The sequence below is a fragment of the Triturus cristatus genome, chromosome 2_1, assembly GCF_964204655.1.
Source record: "Triturus cristatus chromosome 2_1, aTriCri1.1, whole genome shotgun sequence".
Lineage (NCBI taxonomy): Eukaryota > Metazoa > Chordata > Amphibia > Caudata > Salamandridae > Triturus > Triturus cristatus.
In genome coordinates, this window is record NC_140581.1 from 176,655,628 (window position 1) to 176,673,593 (window position 17,966).

Sequence of the window (17,966 nt, forward strand, 5' to 3'; positions counted from 1 at the left end):
GGGATCCTGGCGTCCCGATTAGCCCCCCTGCTGCCGGGGCTCATAGGTCCAGATCAAGCGGGCTTCGTTCCCGGGCGGCAGACGGTGGACAACACCAAACGGATCGTGCACATTATAGAAAAGGCGGCACGGATTCGAGGTGAGAGAATGCTCCCGGCGGTAGACGCCGAGAAGGCCTTCGATCGGGTGCACTGGCCTTACCTAGAACAAGTGCTTGAGAAAGTGGGGATAGGGGATAAATTCCGTAACATGATATTCAACTGCTACGGGACTCCACCCGCGGTGGTGAGGGTTAATGGCTGCAGCTCCGGGAGCTTTAACATTGAGAGGGGCACGAGGCAGGGCTGCCCGTTATCGCCCATACTGTTTGCCCTGTATATGGAGCCGTTCGCGCAACGTATTAGGGACAACCCAGAGGTGAAAGGAGTGAAAATGGGTGGGTTCTACCACGCTGTCAGCCTATACGCGGACGATGTGATCTTCTCTTTGGAGGAACCGCTCCGAGCCTTGCCGGCGTGTCTCGAGGAGCTGACCTCGTTCGCGGTGGTTTCTGGATTTAAGATGAATATGGGGAAGTCAGTGGCCCTGGGCCTGTCGCTTTCGCCGGTGACCCGGGCGCGTCTGCAGCGTCTAGCCCCGATAATCTGGTCTACAGACACGATCCCGTACCTGGGGATACAGCTGGCCCCCACCCTGCCGGAGATGACGGCGATCAATTACACGACCCTAGGCAGGAAGATACGGGAAGAATTGGCTCGGTGGGACCGCGGTACCCTGTCGTTACTGGGCAGAGTGGCAGCCATTAAAATGACTGCCCTACCTCAGATACTCTATCTGTTCCGGGCGCTCCCGTTGACGCCGCCGGTTGGGTGGATCCGGAGGATGCAGTCTGAGCTGGGGAGGTTTGTGTGGCAGGGAAAGAAACCGAGACTGCGGCGGGCGCTCTCCCTGCTGGCGCCGAAGGAGGGAGGCCTTGGCGTCCCGGATCTCCGCAAATATTTTCAAGCAGCTCAGCTGCGACACCTGGTGGAGTGGAGCAAGTGGGAGTCAGACAAACACTGGCTCTTCCAGGATCAGGCGGTGGCGGGTCGGCCATTGCAGGAAGTGCCGTTCCTGAGACGGGCCCATCGCCCAGCTAACCTCTATGCCTCTTTAATCACCAGAGTGCCACTGAGGGCGTGGGACGCCACAAACCTTGCATACGGGTTGACTTCGTTTCCGTCCCCGCTGACGCCCTTGGTGGACAACCCGGACTTTACACCGGGGATGCAGAGGGGAGCGTTTGCCCATTGGAGGGCGGCCGGCTGCAGAGCTCTGTGCCACCTGTACACCTCAGAGGGGATTATCCCTTTCCCGAGCTTTAGGCAGGAATATATGTTACCCGAAGCGGAGAGAAGGAGATATCTGCAGGCTCGACACTGGGCGCTGAGCCCTCAGGTGCGGGAGACCGCAGATAGGGGACTATCCCAATATGAGCGCTGGCTTATGACCCGGACGTCCGACGCGAAGCTTATAAGTGATCTCTATAAATTTCTCCAGCTGCCTTCCTCGCACTTTTATCACCCGGGCCGGATGCGCTGGGAGACGGAACTAGGTAGGGCACTAAGCCATAAGGAGTGGGAGCAAATTGCGTATAGGGCACGACACTCGGCGTATCACACAGGCCTGACAGAGACCCTCACGAAGGTGTCTCTGTATTGGTACTACACCCCGGCACGCATTCATGCTATGGACAGCAGTAAAGACTCGAGATGCTGGCGGGGGTGCGAGCAGGTAGGGACATTGACCCACATTTTGTGGGAATGCACGCAACTGTGGGATTATTGGAAGGAGGTGTTGGACACGGTGGACTCCCAGTTTGACACTGAGTTACCACGTCTGCCGGCCTACATCCTGTTGGGCCTTCCCAACGCATTGATGTACCCGCTCAGATCTCGTAGAGGGAGGCAGATTGCGATAGCGCTAGGATCAGCCATTCAAAACATCCTCACACATTGTTATTGTTATTGTTGTTATTTTAATTTTATACCGCGCCTAATCACCTGCAGGCCTCTAAGCGCCCGGAAAGATGGAATAGGACAATAACACAACAGGTCAGAACAAAAGATCGCATTGGATTAAGCCATGCTCAGGCTTCTCCTGAACAGTAGCGTTTTCAGGCTCTTTCGAAATTTTAAGAGGTTTCCTTCCTCACGTAGCCCTCCAGGCAAGTTGTTCCACAGCTGGGGAACCAATACCGAGAAGGCTCTGCCTCCCTTCGTCACTAGCCTGTACCGAGAGCAAGTCAACAACTGCAGGTCCGAGGACCGAAGTGATCTCGTCGGGCAGTACAGTTGTAGGCGCTCCTTGATATAGGCCGGAGCCTTACCGTAGATGACCTTATGGGCTATACACAGACTCTTGAATTCCACTCTCTCTTTTATTGGAAGCCAATGTAGGTTTTGTAGTAGAGGAGTGGCTCTAGACCTCCTAGGGAGTCTAAAAATCAGTCGGGCAGCATCATTCATTAGAATCTGAAGCCTATTAGTAAGGGTTTTCGGTAGGCCAAGATAGAGGGCATTCCCATAGTCAATTCTGGAAATGATAGTGGCAGTTACTATTGAGCGCATCATGGGCTCTGAAAGGATAGGGGATAACTTCCGCAGTTGCCGGATGATATTAGTACAGCTGCCTACCACCGACGCGATCTGAGGCGCCATCGATAGGTCAGCGTCCAACCGAATCCCCAAGCTTTTTACAGCCAGGCTTGGTTTTGGGGCCGAGCCCAACTCCATGGGCCAGTAGAGGTCACTCCAAGGTGAGAGGGTGGATGGTATAACCAAGATCTCAGTTTTGTCAGGATTGACTTTTAAAAGGTTATCTGTCATCCATCGTACCGTGAACCTCAGGATGTTCTGGGATTGGAGTTGTGCGGCCGAGGTGTCATTTATACTTAGCAGCAACTGCGTATCGTCCGCATAGTTGAAGACTTTACAGTCCATCGCAGCCAGCGCAGCGATCAGGGGTTGCAGGTATAGGTTGAATAGAAGAGGGGACAGGGCCGACCCCTGCGGTACTCCACACTCTAAAACCCCGACCTCAGATGTTTCATCCCCCAGTTGTATCCTTTGAGTCCTGTCTGTAAGGAAGGATTCCAACCACTGCAGCGCCGAGCCCTTAATCCCAAAGCTCTTCAATCTGTCCAAGAGCAGGGTGTGGCTGACAGTATCGAACGCCGCTGATAGATCTAATAAAATCAGGGCGCTCGCTTTCTTACAGTCAGCCCTACCTCTTAGTTCGTCCAGCACCGAGAGCATCACCAACTCGGTGCTGTGATGTGCTCGAAAACCTGCCTGTCTATCGTGGAGTAGATGGTGAGATTCCAGATAGCAGGACAGGGACTGAAGAACATGTTGCTCAAGGATTTTTGAGAGAAAGGGCAGCTGGGAGATGGGTCTGTAGTTCTTCAACACAGCGGGATCTGACCCCAGCTTTTTCAATAAGGGTCTTACCCGCGCCTCCTTAAGTTCACTCGGCAGGTATCCCATGTCTAGCGATCTATTAAGGAGAGAGATGATGTATTCCTCCAATAAGGGACGCGCAATGCGAAAGATCTCAGGTGGACAAGGATCAGCTGGAGAGCCAGATTTAATTTTACACATCAGTTGTTCCAAGATTAATGTATCCATCTGTGGGAACATTGTAAGAGAACAGTCGCTCGCCTTATTAGATGTTAAGGCAATTGCAGTCCCTGTTGCCGCCATATTCTCTATCTCCTGGACAATGATCTTCACCTTCTCCAGGAAATAGGTCTGGAAGGTATTACAATCAAAAGGGGGCTTAACATTATCCGGCTTCTTACTCAGCTCAGCCAAGATTTTAAAGGTTTCTTTCTGGATATTAGTGGCCTTGCTTAGGCGCGACTCAAGATAGTCCGCTTTAGCTTGAATCATAAGTTTTTTATATTGGTGGAGAAAGGCCTTATAGGTATCCCTATCAGTATCCTGCTTGGATTTCCTCCACAGCCTTTCTAATCTCCTTAGCTTGGTTTTGGTTTCCCTCAAGAGCGGAGTAAACCAGGGAGCTTTCCCAGAGCCCTTGATTTGCTGTGTTTTCACTGGCGCTATCTGATCGATGGCCCGAATCAAACATCTTGTTAGATCAGAGTAGTCTCGGTCCAAATTACAATCTGGCTCTAAAACCTGGGGGGGTTCCAGATGTGCCTCAGTCAGGGCTCTCAGATTGACTTCAATCCATTTCCGGGTTTTCCTGAAGCTATGTGAGTTATGAACAGCCCCATTGCTGAGGGGGACCTCACACGAGACCAAACAGTGATCCGACCAGACACAGGGCGCTGCCTCACTAAATGTTAGAGTGGCATCGGTGGTCCACATAAGGTCAAGAATGTGCCCTTTTTCATGGGTTGGGGTATCCACAATCTGTGTGAAGTCCAATGCGGACATTAATGTGTCTAACTGGCGCACACCCACGCTCCCTACGGTCACAGGGTGGTTGCACAGACTGTGGTATGTGCTGGGAATGGAGAAAATGTCACTGACAGCACGGGGGGAAGTCGAGCAATATAGGGAGATCTGGAGGCCGTTTATTTCTTTGCTCGCCACCGAATTCAGGGAACTGACATGTCCCAGATACCTCAAACTCTTACGGCTTTCGGAACCGGAAGGACAGGCTGGGTGAGGTCCCCTGAGTAGGGAGGTACGACTGGATGACGTAGCGGGGAGCAAGGTCCTTGGACATTAGCTATGGACGGGGGGGGGAGGGGGTGTGGTGCAGGGGGGGGGGAGGGGGGAAGGGAGGGAGGGTTAAAAGTTTGCTGGCACATGGACCACAGGTAACAGAGAAACTCTTAGAGGATGCTACGAGGGGCCGGGGAGACACGGGATATCACCTTGACAGGGCGACAGGGCCTAGGGGGACCCAGGGGAAGAAGATGTTCCATGTGATACTTGCCGGCCCCTGTGGTTGTAGGCGTATGCATGGACTGTTATGGATGCTGCTGGTTTGTTGTTGGTATTTAATAAAGAGATTTAAACATAAAATTTGCTTGAAAATGAACCATTTGGCCACTCTTTTTCAAAATTTTCTCAGAGAGAAACCCCCCCCCCCGAAACCCTCTTAGGCTGTTCGAGCTCGCTTGCTGCGCTCGCTCGCTCGCTAAGGTGCAGTATGACTATGATTTTACGCCCCACCACTTTCAAATGTCACCAGCCACCCCTGCGTGATGCATCTATGGAGATGCGTCACGTTGTAAAGCTCTGCGTCACATTATACCTGCATCAGGTATAATGTATGCAGGGTGGGCGTTCCAACGCAAAAAAGACTCACAGAAGTGACGCAGTGAAATCTACAAGATTTTACTGCGCCACTTCTTGGATGCCACTTCGTCAAATTCTTACGCCCGCTTGAAGGCGTAAGGAGTGACGCAGCACAATGAAGATAGGCCTGCCCCTGCATTGCTGGAGTTGCGTCGTGCTAGCGACACGACTCCAGCAATGCGTGAATTTTGCATCAACAGATGCGTCAGAATTTCTAACGCATCTGTCAATCCTTGCGCCTATTGTAAATACGGCACATCCATAGTGGCACAAGGGTTTCTAAGGGTGGCGCAGGGAAAGTGACGCATCTTTACAGATGCGTCACTTTCTTGTAAATCGGCCCCCAGGTTTTAAAGAGGGGACAATTTATCCCAGATAGTGTAAAACATTCCCAGTTGATGGACGATAATAACCGCTTTTGTCTGCAGCACCGAAACACATTTAAATACTTAAGTGTATTCGAACAGGGTGAAAAGAACCATACCACAGTTATCATAAAAATAAATGTTTTTTGTTTGTTTACACAAGTCCGTGTCTCAATCACAGCACTGTTCTCAAAGATACAGCTATTTGAGATAAGGGTCAAACATGCTGTATCATACTATTGGATTTAAGTGCAGCCTTTGACACGGTGTCCCCCTCTGTGCTGGTACAGAGACTGTAATCAATGGGTTTGTCAGATTCAGCCCTTGGGTGGCTTATCTTCTTCTTAAAGGACCACATGTTTCAGGTTTTTTCCATTTAACGTGAAATCTCAAACATTGACTTTGACTTCTGGAGTTCCGCAGGGGTCCATTTTAAGTTCCTTGCTGTTCAACATCTATGTACGGCCCTTGGCTAACATGTTAGAGAAGTGTGGACTCACCCTCTTTTCTTACGCAGACGATACCTAGATAATTTTCTCCTTGAATTCGGCTCAGAGAAATTATCCTTCTCTACTTCATCAGGGGATGACTAAAATTGCAGCTTGGTTGAATCAAAACTCTCTTAAACTCAACAGCGAAAAGACAGAGGTCCTAGTTCTAGGTAACAACCCCTCTCTTTGGGGTGCCAAACATTGGCCAGAATTACTTGGGGACACCCCATTCCGGTATCCAAGGTTAACAACCTAGGCTTTCTTGTGGATGACAAGCTCTCCATAAAACGACAGATAACTAAGGTGACAGCAAACTGTTTTGCGGTCTTTAAGTGGCCGAAAAAGATTCTGTGGCTTATTCCTCTAGCGGCAAAGAGGACCATTATCCAGGCACTGGTAATTTCTTGCCTGGACTATGGCAATGTGCTGTATTTAGGCGCAGACACGTCATTCTTACTGCGCCTGCAAACTGTCCAAAATGCGCAGCTAGACTGCATTATCAATTGACTAGCTCCGCTTCCGTGTCCCATTTATTAAAGAACTTCATTGGCTTAAGGTGGCCAACCTCTTGAATTCAAAGCACAGTGCTATATGTTCAAGGCCAAACTTTGCCTAGGACCACGGTACATTCAGGAACTTGTATCCCCCTACCAGCCGACACGGCCACTAAGATCCTCGACTCAGGCCTTGTTCGGTGTCCCTAGGTTTCGATTGACCCGTATGAAGGGCCACTCCTTTGCTTACCTGGGTCCTAAGCTTTGGAACTCATTACTGGTAGATTTAAGAAACCGTCAATCATTTCCCTCCTTCTGCAAGATGCTGAAAACATGGCTATTCTGAGTCTACATGGTCAAATAGTTATCTGTGAACGCCCTGTGCCGGTAAACCGCTCAGGGTAGCATTATTAATAATAATAATAATATCTCATGTTTTCACAAAACACCATCTGGAGTATAATAGCTTAACCCCAGCATAACCATATATGTTTTCCAAGGTGAATATATCGCTATGTGATCAGATCAGCAGCCTTCGCCTATTGAAAGCAGTTCCTTATTTTTCTTACATATTCTTCAAAGAAGACATATAAGAAATATATAGCAACTCTACATTAGGAACTAAAACCTAATTCCCTCGAACCCCCCGCCCCCAATGCTGAGGTACAAGAAGGTGTAGTTTGACTTTGGTTACTGCTTATGTGCATCTTGGGTCTTATTCTCCCCCCTGTGCTGACTCAGACATCTTCAGGGCTTTGAGTCAAGGTGGACCCACTGTTTCCCTGTTTTCCCCTCCCACATAGTGTAAGACTTGTAGCTATAGAGCCAGGAGGTTGTGTGTCTTTCGTGATATGTTCCGCCAGCCTCGCTATTGCCTTTGTTTCCCAAATTCTCCAACACCTTGCATGCCAAATTGGACTGGCGCATCGCTTCCACTGCCTCGCCACTGCCTATTTCTCTAAGCAATCAGTAGTAGTTGGAAAACTAGTTTCTTTTTTCAAGAGTTGATTTCTTCTAAACCTGTCAGGTGCACCCCCAGGACAGTTGTGGCCGATCAGCCTTCAATACAAACCCAATGATGGATTTTATGGAGGCTAACACTTCTTTCCAATCGATAGTATAGAGGGAGTAGCACGCACGCGCGCTATTCTGCTGAAATTTACACTATCAGCGCTGCTGTAACTTTTAAACAATTGCTTTTGCATTTTGCTTTTTAAATTGTATTTACCTTGTTTTTAGATTCTTCTTTGTGTGCCTTCTCACTTGCACTCTAAATTGGGCCCCCCACCGCGCTTTTCGCGGAGCTATGTCACTTTCTTTTTAGCCTTCGTGTCTGGTGCTGGGCGCCATCTTGGGGGTAGTGTGGAGCGAGTGTGCCACTTGTGGGAGCGCTCTAGCGCTCTTTTGTAACACAGGTGAGCCCTACTTAAAGCTCGCCTCCTGCGCGCAGCGGTGACGCGCAGCGGGAGCGCCGGACTCTCGCCGGAGTCAAGCCAGAGTCCTGCCCGTCTGCGCCCGTCAGCGTCCCGGAAGCGGGCGGAGCGGCGGGTGGGACTCTACCATCAGGGATGATTTCCCCGGGGTCTCTTCTGCGCTATTCCTCTGGCGATCTTCGCTCATTCCGTCCTCTCGGCAATGGTTGTCGTACAGTATTCCCGGGCCGTTATCATGGGAAAACCCGCTGCCCGGCTTGTGGCTGGCGCCCGACCCGCTCGCTCTTCTCACGGCCGAGCACCAATGGCTCTAGTATGGGCTTCGGGTGTATGCTACTGAACACCAGGTCAGCCTGCAAACATGCGCAGGACATCTATGAGCTTCTGGATGTAGATAAACCACTATGTCTCATGCTCACTGAGACATGGTGGGGCGACTTCTCTAACCCTGATGTCGTCCTGGCAATCCCGCCCGAATATAACATCTTCAGAAAGGATAGAGCCATGGGTAGGGGAGGCGGAGTAGCGCTAGTGGTCCGGAAAGGAACTCCTTGCGAGATCCTGCCAGCTATTGACATTCGTGGCTCGGAAAGCCTAGCCTTTTCTATCACTCTGTCCCCCCACCAATCCTTTAAGGGATTGCTTGTTTATAGACCGCCTGGCTCCCCCGGCACCTTTTTTGAAGATCTGGATATGGTGCTGGTGGAGCTGGCCCTGAAAGCCGAACATTTCATCGTGGCTGGCGATTTCAACTTCCGGATGGATGATTCATCCGACCCGGCGGCCGCCAAACTTTCGGAGGCACTGACCCCGCTGGGGCTCATTCCCTATTTTCAGGAGCCTACGCATGAGAAGGGGCATACCCTCGATCAGGTCTTTTCGTCTGTGCCTCTCGAGGGTATTGAGATCACTCCTGTCTTATGGTCTGACCACTTCCTTGCAAAATTTGTGATCAAGGGCATAGTTAAATCTGCGGCTATTCCGGTACATCATCAGGGTCGTGTCTATAGGCCTCTCCATTGCGTTACCCTGGAGATGCTGGCCCAGGCAGCTGAGGCCCATCCCTGTCTTCTTTCAGGTGATCTAGACAGGGATCCGCAGACCTTGCATGATTGGCTACTGGATAGGCTCAATGATCTTGCCCCGGAAGTAACATCACGCTCGACACCAAAACGGGTCTCTGCGCCTTGGTTTACCGCTGCACTGTCGGCTACGCGGCAGCAGTGCAAGGTAGCCGAAAGAGCCTGGCGGGCACATTATGACACTGTTGCCAAGTTGGCATACAAAACGGTGGTTAAGGCTTACCACCGGGACATCCGTTTAGGAAAAAAAGCTTATTTAGCCAGGAGAATCGATGCGGCTTCAAACTCTTGCAAAGAGATTTTCTCTATTGTGAGAGAATTCACCTCCTCTTGGTCTAACGCCTCGGACCAAAAACCATCTGGTACCTGGGCCACGGACCTTGCAGATTTTTTTACGAGCAAGATCCTACGCATTCAGGAGTCATTCCTTGCACCAGTGTCTGCCGGCCAGGCTGAACTTGACATCACCATACTGCCACAGGCCGGGCCAGGGGCGACGTTGAGTGTGTTTCCCTCCATCTCTGCTCCGGACTCCCTGGCTCTTATGGGCAATTTAAAATCGGGTTCTCCTCTTGACCCATGCCCTGCTAAATTTTTGGCGAAAGTGGCGGAGGTGATCAACCCGTTGGCCAATCCGCTTTTAAATCTTTCACTGAGGCTTGGTGTCGTCCCGCAGTCCTGGAAGCAGGCGATGGTGATTCCATTGCTCAAAAAATCTGGTTTGGATCCGAAGGCCCCGGTTAATTATAGGCCCATCTCTTTGCTGCCGGCCCTTACGAAGATGCTGGAAAAGCACGTCCATGGCGTGCTTTCCAACTTTGTTGAATCTAATGGGATCCTGCACGCCACCCAATCGGGCTTTCGTCCCCATCACAGTACTGAGACTGCGCTCCTGGAGGTCTCGGAAACCATTAAAGGGGTTCTGGACTCCGGGGGCAAAGTCATGCTGGTGATGTTAGATCTGTCGGCGGCATTCGACACCGTTCCCCATGTTGGTCTTCTCGCTAGACTTTTCGAGATAGGCCTGCGGGGGACGGTGTTCGACTGGTTTTCTTCTTTTCTAGCCGGCCGCCGGCAGTCGATCTGGGCCCCGCCGGATTCCGCCGTGATGCCGCCTCTGGGAGTCGGGGTCCCTCAGGGCTCTATTTTAAGCCCGACCCTCTTTAACATCATTATGACCCCATTGGCGGCGTTGGTGGAGTCGCATGGTGCCCAGATCGTATCCTATGCGGACGACACCCAGCTCCTCTTCTCTTGTAAGAGAGGAGGCGACTTTGATGGGGAGAGCATTCGGGATTGCCTTGGGGCTGTTTTTCATTGGTTCCATCTAAACAGCCTTAAGTGCAATTCCGACAAGTCCGAAGTACTTTTCTTTGGGTGTGATACAGAACCAGACTGGCAGGCCTGGTGGCCACGGGATATGTTCCCTCCGTCCTGTTCCTCTCAGGTTGCTAAGAATCTGGGGGTGAAGATGGATAACAGGCTTACCTTGAAATCCCAGATCCTGGGGGTGTCGGGCATTTGCTTTGGCGTCCTCAGGATGCTGCGGAGGTTTCTTCCTCTGTTATCCATGGAACACAGGACGCTGACTGTCCAGGCTCTGATTGGGTCCAGGTTGGATTATTCCAACGCTCTCTACCTGGGCCTTCCAGAGTACTTGTTGCAGCGGCTTCAAGTGGTACAGAATGCCGCTGCAAGGGCAATCTTTGGCCTTAGCAGGCGATCCAGGGCCTCGGGCCTGCTGGCAACTTTACACTGGCTTCCTATTCGTAAGAGGATCGCTTTTAAGGCGCTGACCTTGGCCTATAAAGCTCTTCACAAGGAGGGAGCCAAGTACCTCCAAAAGAGACTGGTTTTTTACCATCCAACCAGGTCTCTGAGGTCGGAAGCCCTGCATTTTGCTGTCGTCCCCCGGGTCAAGAAAGCGCGCCTCGGAGGCCGCTCGTTTGGATTGCTGGCTTCTCAGCTGTGGAACTCTTTACCACTGGCCCTGCGGGGAGCCAGCAGCCTATTAGCTTTTAGGAAAGGCCTTAAAACCTGGTTGTTTTCTCAGTAGCTGGTTCTCCGTGAATCTTTGGCCCATTCTTCTGTTAGTTCTATTTGGTGTTATGTTTTTTATGTTGCAGTATTATCTCTTTCTCCATTAAAGTGCCGGGACACTCTTTTTGAGTAGCCGTGCGCTATAGAAATGAATAAATAACAGATAGTCAAGAGTGGACATTCCCACTGTATATTCCAGGAGGAGTACATCCTCGCCAGCATCGATTTGATGCCCCTGAAAACATGCTATGCTTTTTATTTAGTGGCTAGTACCACCTCATCATCAAGTTCATAGATAACTCGGTGTTGAACTAAGAGGCTATGCTTATAAATATCTTTCCATAGATTTAATCATTTAGCTTGTGAGATGACTCCACTGATGTCGTTTTGCCACCTATTTTCATAGTTCCATTTATCCTTTCTCAAAGGCGTTGTCTGCATCTTGTGCAAGCCCTAAATCCACCTCTTCGTAAGATGTGAGTATTTCTTTGCTTTGTGTCAGTGGTCTCGTAGGTGCTCCTTTACCAGCGGCATCCCAATGTCTCCTTTGCTGGTATCTGAATTGATCACTTCCCCCAGGCTGAATCTGTACTGCAGTCTATGAGTGATCTTGTTTGTCTCTTATCAAACATATCTGATATCATATCACAATCAGCTTTGCGCCATCGCTAAAAGGTTTAAGCTACAGTCTAAGAGGTTCTGAACATTTTCTAAGACCCTTTCCCTATTCTAATCGGAAGTGCCTGCAAAACATACAGCAGCCTTTGTACAGTTGACATCTTGATTGCTGCGATGCCACCCAACCAGCATACAGACAGGTGTTCCTACCTCCTCAGGTTGTTCTTGATGTTGTTGAATATGAGTGAGATATTTGCAGCATATATTCCTGTGATGTATGAGGTTAGTTTGAGATATATGAAAAAACAGAGGGACCCCTTATGCCACACCCAGGGAATAGGGTACTACTAACAAGGAAAAGCAAGATATGCTTGGTTATTGCTCAAACACTACGAAAACAATTTACTTGTATCAAAGTCACAAATTCCAAAGGATAACATTTAACAGCCCATCTAATAGATCTAAAAGAAAATCTTAAAATACAGCAGTTTTCATTACATCAACAAGATATATTTTTATATTAAAAAACAAGTTCATATATCACACACATATTATAAAAACAATTATAAAAACAATTACATATACAGTTATAAAAAAAATTCTAAAAACTCAAATTCATGTAATACAGTTGATACACAAATATATCACATACCCCAAGAGAGAAAAGAAAAGACAATATATTTTGTCATTAGAAGAACATATCAGTTGGAACAATTTTGTAACTAGGCCTGGATATATTATACTCTTTCTATATCTACAGAACTAATTACGTCCACGGATTATGTAAGTGATGCGTCAATATGTTTCTATAGTTCTATTGATGTCCCATCCTTTTCAAGACAATTGGTATAAGTCTCTCTTTGTGGCACTGTAGAGTTGCCCTTTGACCTGAATCCTTATTAAAATCAGCGAGTGCATATAATCACTTCCTAAACATGGCGTACTTTCAGCCCGTAATCCTAGTTGGCTATTGCATAATTCCATAATATCTGATAAGTTTGGTTAATGTGGCTTATACGTTCTGCCCCTTAGCTCGATAGAGCACTGTGTCGTCGCTCCCTGTCAATTGATTATTATCTGGTTTTGCAACAAATCTCAAAGATTTTTGGTTTCTCTTTAGGAAGACGTTTCCATCTAACTTCATAGGCAGATGGTTCCACAATCTGGCTGTAATGTTTACAAAGCTTTTGCCACCCCAGTTCGAGAGTTGGGGGTTGGACACCTCTACAAGGTTGTGTGATGAAGACCGAAGATTTCTGGCCGGAACATACCAGCAAAATCAATTTATCAGATAGTCTGGGTTGTGCTTATGAAGGGCTCTGAAGGAGATGCATAGAGCCTTGAAATTGATATGTTTTTCCATGGGTAGCCAATGCAAGGCCTTAAGGGCCTGCTTAGCTGAAGAATATTTAAGAATGCCAAGAAGCAGACGACCCGCAGAGTTTTGAAGAACCTGCAGCTTGATAAGGAGTCTCTTTTGTAAACCGACCAGAAGGGCATTGCAATAGACCAGCCTGGACAGAACAAGCTCCGAAACCACAGTTTTTTGCAGTTCTTGGGTATAAAAGGGAACATTTGTTTCAAACTTTTCAGTGTCAAAAACGTAGATGACGTGATCGCCTTCATGTGATGGGAAAAGGACAAAGTTGTATCAAGTGATGTATGACACTGGTAGAACACCTGATGGCTTGTGTTCCATGTTCTATGACTGGAATGTGCTTAGCCAGATTGGCAGTTGCCTCCTGGTGCTGTTGGATCAAAGACATAATAAAACATATCTGTTTTACTTTCATGGCTCGTGTGAATCGACTACAACAATTTGGCGAAAATTGGATTATACGCCCACGGTGAAGGGCTCGATTCTTATCAGACACGATTCTGATGGCATGAACATTCATTGGAGGTGAGAGCACTGTGCGCGGCTAACCATCGCAATCAATGGATTGGGTTGAGCGAAGAGTGTTAGTGTTTTGGAGGACAGTTCGGAAATTTGAGCAGCATCATTGAAGCATTTTGAGCCAGCGTGCTCAGCATCAGAGTGTCTCGAACCAGCATGCGGCATCAGAGTGCAGTTAGCCTGCTTACCACATGTTTCCACGTGCACGTTTTGTGAAGTCTCTCCATGAACAACAGACGGAAGATTGGGGCGCACATCACTGTGATTGTTGATGCATATTAGATGTTCTTTTGTTGTATCACAGGGGTTCTCCGTTCCTGTGGTGACGTCAAGCCGCCAGTCTGCGTGTGCTAGTGTGTCGCTGCTTGTTTTAGTTCGCAGTGATACGTTCACTTGGTTTCTTACGGAAGAAGTTCTTGCAGGAAGTGTTTTGATTCTGTTATTTTGGCCAGAAAACACAGCGTTGGTTGTTGCATGTTTACACAATGACACGCACACTGTAATGCGTGCATCATTGACACACACACTGTCTGGAAGTTGAAGGTCTATTTCGTGATTAGTGACATGGACATTTTGAATTTTCTCTAGTTCCTAAGTGTATTTGAAAACAAGGGTGCACTCACTTATTTTGTTGTTGTTGTTGTTTGCTTTTCTTTTCTCATTACAAGTTTTATTGTTTTCATTGTCTAAAGACATGCAGTTAGTGAATCCACCGCTTCCGTTTTTACAGCCTCCAGGTGAGCCACCAATTGAATAGAAGATTTGGTATGGGGCTTTTTCTAAATACTTGGGGGCTGTAGGAGGAAATCGTTATTGCCCCGAAAAGAAAAGGTTTCTTCTTGAGCACAATTTAGGCTTTGAGGGTCAATTTATTTTGAACACCTCCCTCCAATTGAATTGTGGTAGTAGATTCACACGAGCCATGAAAGTGAAACGTAGAGATGTTTTATTATCTCTTTCTTCCAACAGCACCAGGAGGCAACTGCCAATCTGGCGAAGCACATTCTAGTCGAAGAACAATGGAACATAAGCCATCAGGTGTTCTACCAGTGTCATACATCACTTTATAGATCACCACATGGAGATCAATACCTTAACCTTTGAAGTGACAGAGCACAAAAAATGATGATGAAGAAGAATTGGATGAATATCAAGAAGGGGTTCGGGAGCTAGAAAAACAATTTGATGTGATTCCTAGTCTAATTAATAATAGACATAATTTTTTTCAAGAAAGCAGCACCATGAGGAGTCAATAGATCCGTATGTGGCAGCTTAACACGTATTACCCACTGACTGTGAGTTTGAAGATTTCATGAATCAGTTGAGAAGGGACCAAATTGTCGTCAGGGGCCGTGACCAAACAGTGCGGGAGAAACTTCTTAGGTATAAAAATCCACCTTTGACCGAGACAATAGATGTTGTCAAAAGTATTGAAATATCTCAAAAGAGTTCGAGAGAGTTTGTAAAAAAGAGAGTATAGGGGCAACATTTGAACAGGGTTCAACTAAGGGTGAGAAGAGCAAGTCTTACGTTCAGAAGAAGAAGTTTGACTCTAGTAGCAGTAATAAGAAATAGTTTTTAAAGCAAAAGAATATTTGTTTCAGATGTGGGTAGTCTCAACATTTTCCCAATGGACGTCCTTGTCCAGCACAAAGTGCAACATGCAAGAACTGCGGGAGAGTGGGACATTTTTCAAAGGTGTGCCAAGCAAAAAAGAACAAAGTGAAATGTGTTTTTTGATGAGGATACAGGTGAAGAAATGGCTGGGCTGATGGTTGGAATGAAGGACATGGTGTTGGTTATACATGATGAGATTGAACAGGAGTGCAGGGATCCATATTCTTTTTTTGTGTGGATGGAAAAACTTTGAGATTAATAATAGATTCTGGGGCTAAACTGACCATAATAAATGAAGATTTGTTCAAGAGCACCTGGGATAACAACGTTTTGTTGCCTCCTGACAGGTGTCCCGTCACATATGATGGCAAAAGAATTGAGTTGGTTGGATATTTTGAATCTACTCCCCAATTTAAAGAAAAAATTATTTTTGGTAACGTGTATGTCGCAAAAAAGGGCTTCATATTTTAGAGTGTTATCACCAAGGTTTGTTTGGATTGACTTTGAAACCGGGTAAGGAAGTACAGGGGTCGTTGGTCAAAGAGGGCTGTCTGGATACTAGTAATCAATGGATGGTGAAGTTTCCCAACGTCTTTGATGAAAGTTTAGGAAAGATTAGTGGATTCTGATGTAAGATCAAAGTCCAGGAGGATTCTTTTCCCGTCAAACATAAACTTAGGATGGTGCTGTTTAGGAGTTTAGGAGTTGGCCAGCATTCATTGAACCAATAGACTCTTTCTTATGACTTTCACCTTAGGTTATTGCAAGGAAGAAAACTGTGAATATGAGGGTTTGCATTGACCTGCATAGTTTGAACAAGGTGATTTGGGTTGACTCGCATCCTTTACCTCGGATTGATGATTTTGTGACTGGTTTTGCTGGTGCCTCTGTGTTTAGTAAAATTGATCTAGCGTCTGCTTATCATGAGGTGGAACTGGATCAGTCGTGCAGGCACCTCACTGCATTTATCTCACCAATGGGTACTTTTCAATGCCTTTCAGGTTGGCATCTTTTGCTTCTGTGATTCAACGGATTATGGAATCCATATTGAAGGGCATCAATGGTTTAGTTGTCTTTCAGGATGACATTTTGGTTGCAGCCAGAGATATCCAGGAACATGACAAAATTATGCACAGTGTTTTGGAAAGACTTGAACAAGCAGGTGTGGTTGGAAATGCCAAGAAATGCGAGTTTTCAAAGTCACAGATAGAATATTTGTGTCATGTGTTTTCTACCAGGGGGGTGAAACCACACCCTGGTTTAGTGGAGGCTATGTAGGAGCCCCTGCACCCAGCTGTAAGGAACAGGTATCATCATTTTTGGGTGTTTGCGAGTTTTATGCGAAGGTTATTAAGAATTTTGCAAGCAAGACAGAGAATTTGCAGAATCTGCCTAAAAAACAAAATGTGTTTAATTGGGATGAAAGGTGTCAGGAAGAATTTGAAAAATTGAAGGCAGAGATAGGTTCTGAGAGAATCTTGCCACTTTATGATCCTGGTAACGTGTGCATTCTCACGGTGGATGCAAGCAATAGTGGTCTGGGAGCTACTCTTTCACAAAATGTGGATTCAGGTGAGCGCACAATTGGGTTTGCTTCCAGGGCTCTGCGGGAAAACGAGAAAACAAATTCTGTCATAGAAAAGAATTGCTTGCTTGTTGTTGGGCAGTAGAGCATTTCAAGTGTTTTGTCCGGGGATGAAAGTTTAAAATTCTAACTGATCACAATCCGCTGCTGGGGATTTTGAGTGGGGATGTTATTAGAGATTTGACCCCAAGGATTGCAAGACTAAGTGCGAAATTTCTTCAATATAATTTTGAACTGGAACACATTCCAGGTGGGAGGAATATTAGGGCAGACTATTTGTCACGGTCTCCTCGATCTGAGGTAGAATTTGAGGAGGAGGGCCAAGAATGCCTTGTAGCAGCTGTGGACGTTGTTTGGAGAGTACTATTGGCAGAGAGGAATGGTTGGAGGGTATGGACAAAGACAAAGTTTTGAGAACGGTGCAGGAGTACGTTGTATGTGGATGACCGGAGGAATCTGTCCTTCATCCCAGTGAACCATATTACAAGATTTCAGAAGAGTTAACATTAGAAGGCGATGATCTCATTATGAGGGGTGATACGTTTTTTTTGACAATCTCTATGATGGCATATTTTTTTTTCACAACAAATTGTTTTGTCGGCAGACGCAGCTAGTCTAAGACGACCGGATTTCCAGATAGTAGAATATATATAGTAACATAAGTGATGTCGATTTTTGAATTCATATACAACAATTGAAGAACAAAAATAATCAAACACATTTCCCCAACGATAAACAATAGTGTCATACATTTGATAGAAATTCGTCTGCAAGCTGTAAATACCCCCCTCCCCCCGGTCATGTAGATGAACAATTACAATTATACTTATCCCACATCATTTGACATTGTCTATCTCTAGTCTATTGATGCATCTGGGACGGGCTCCTCTATGATGGTATATTGTTCTATATTCATGTACAAAAATAAATCTTTAATAAACAGACCCCCAAAAAAAAAAATGAAGGGTGATAAGTTTATTCTCCGGTTTCTCTTCGAAGGTGTATACTTCAAGCTGGTCTTGAGGGTCA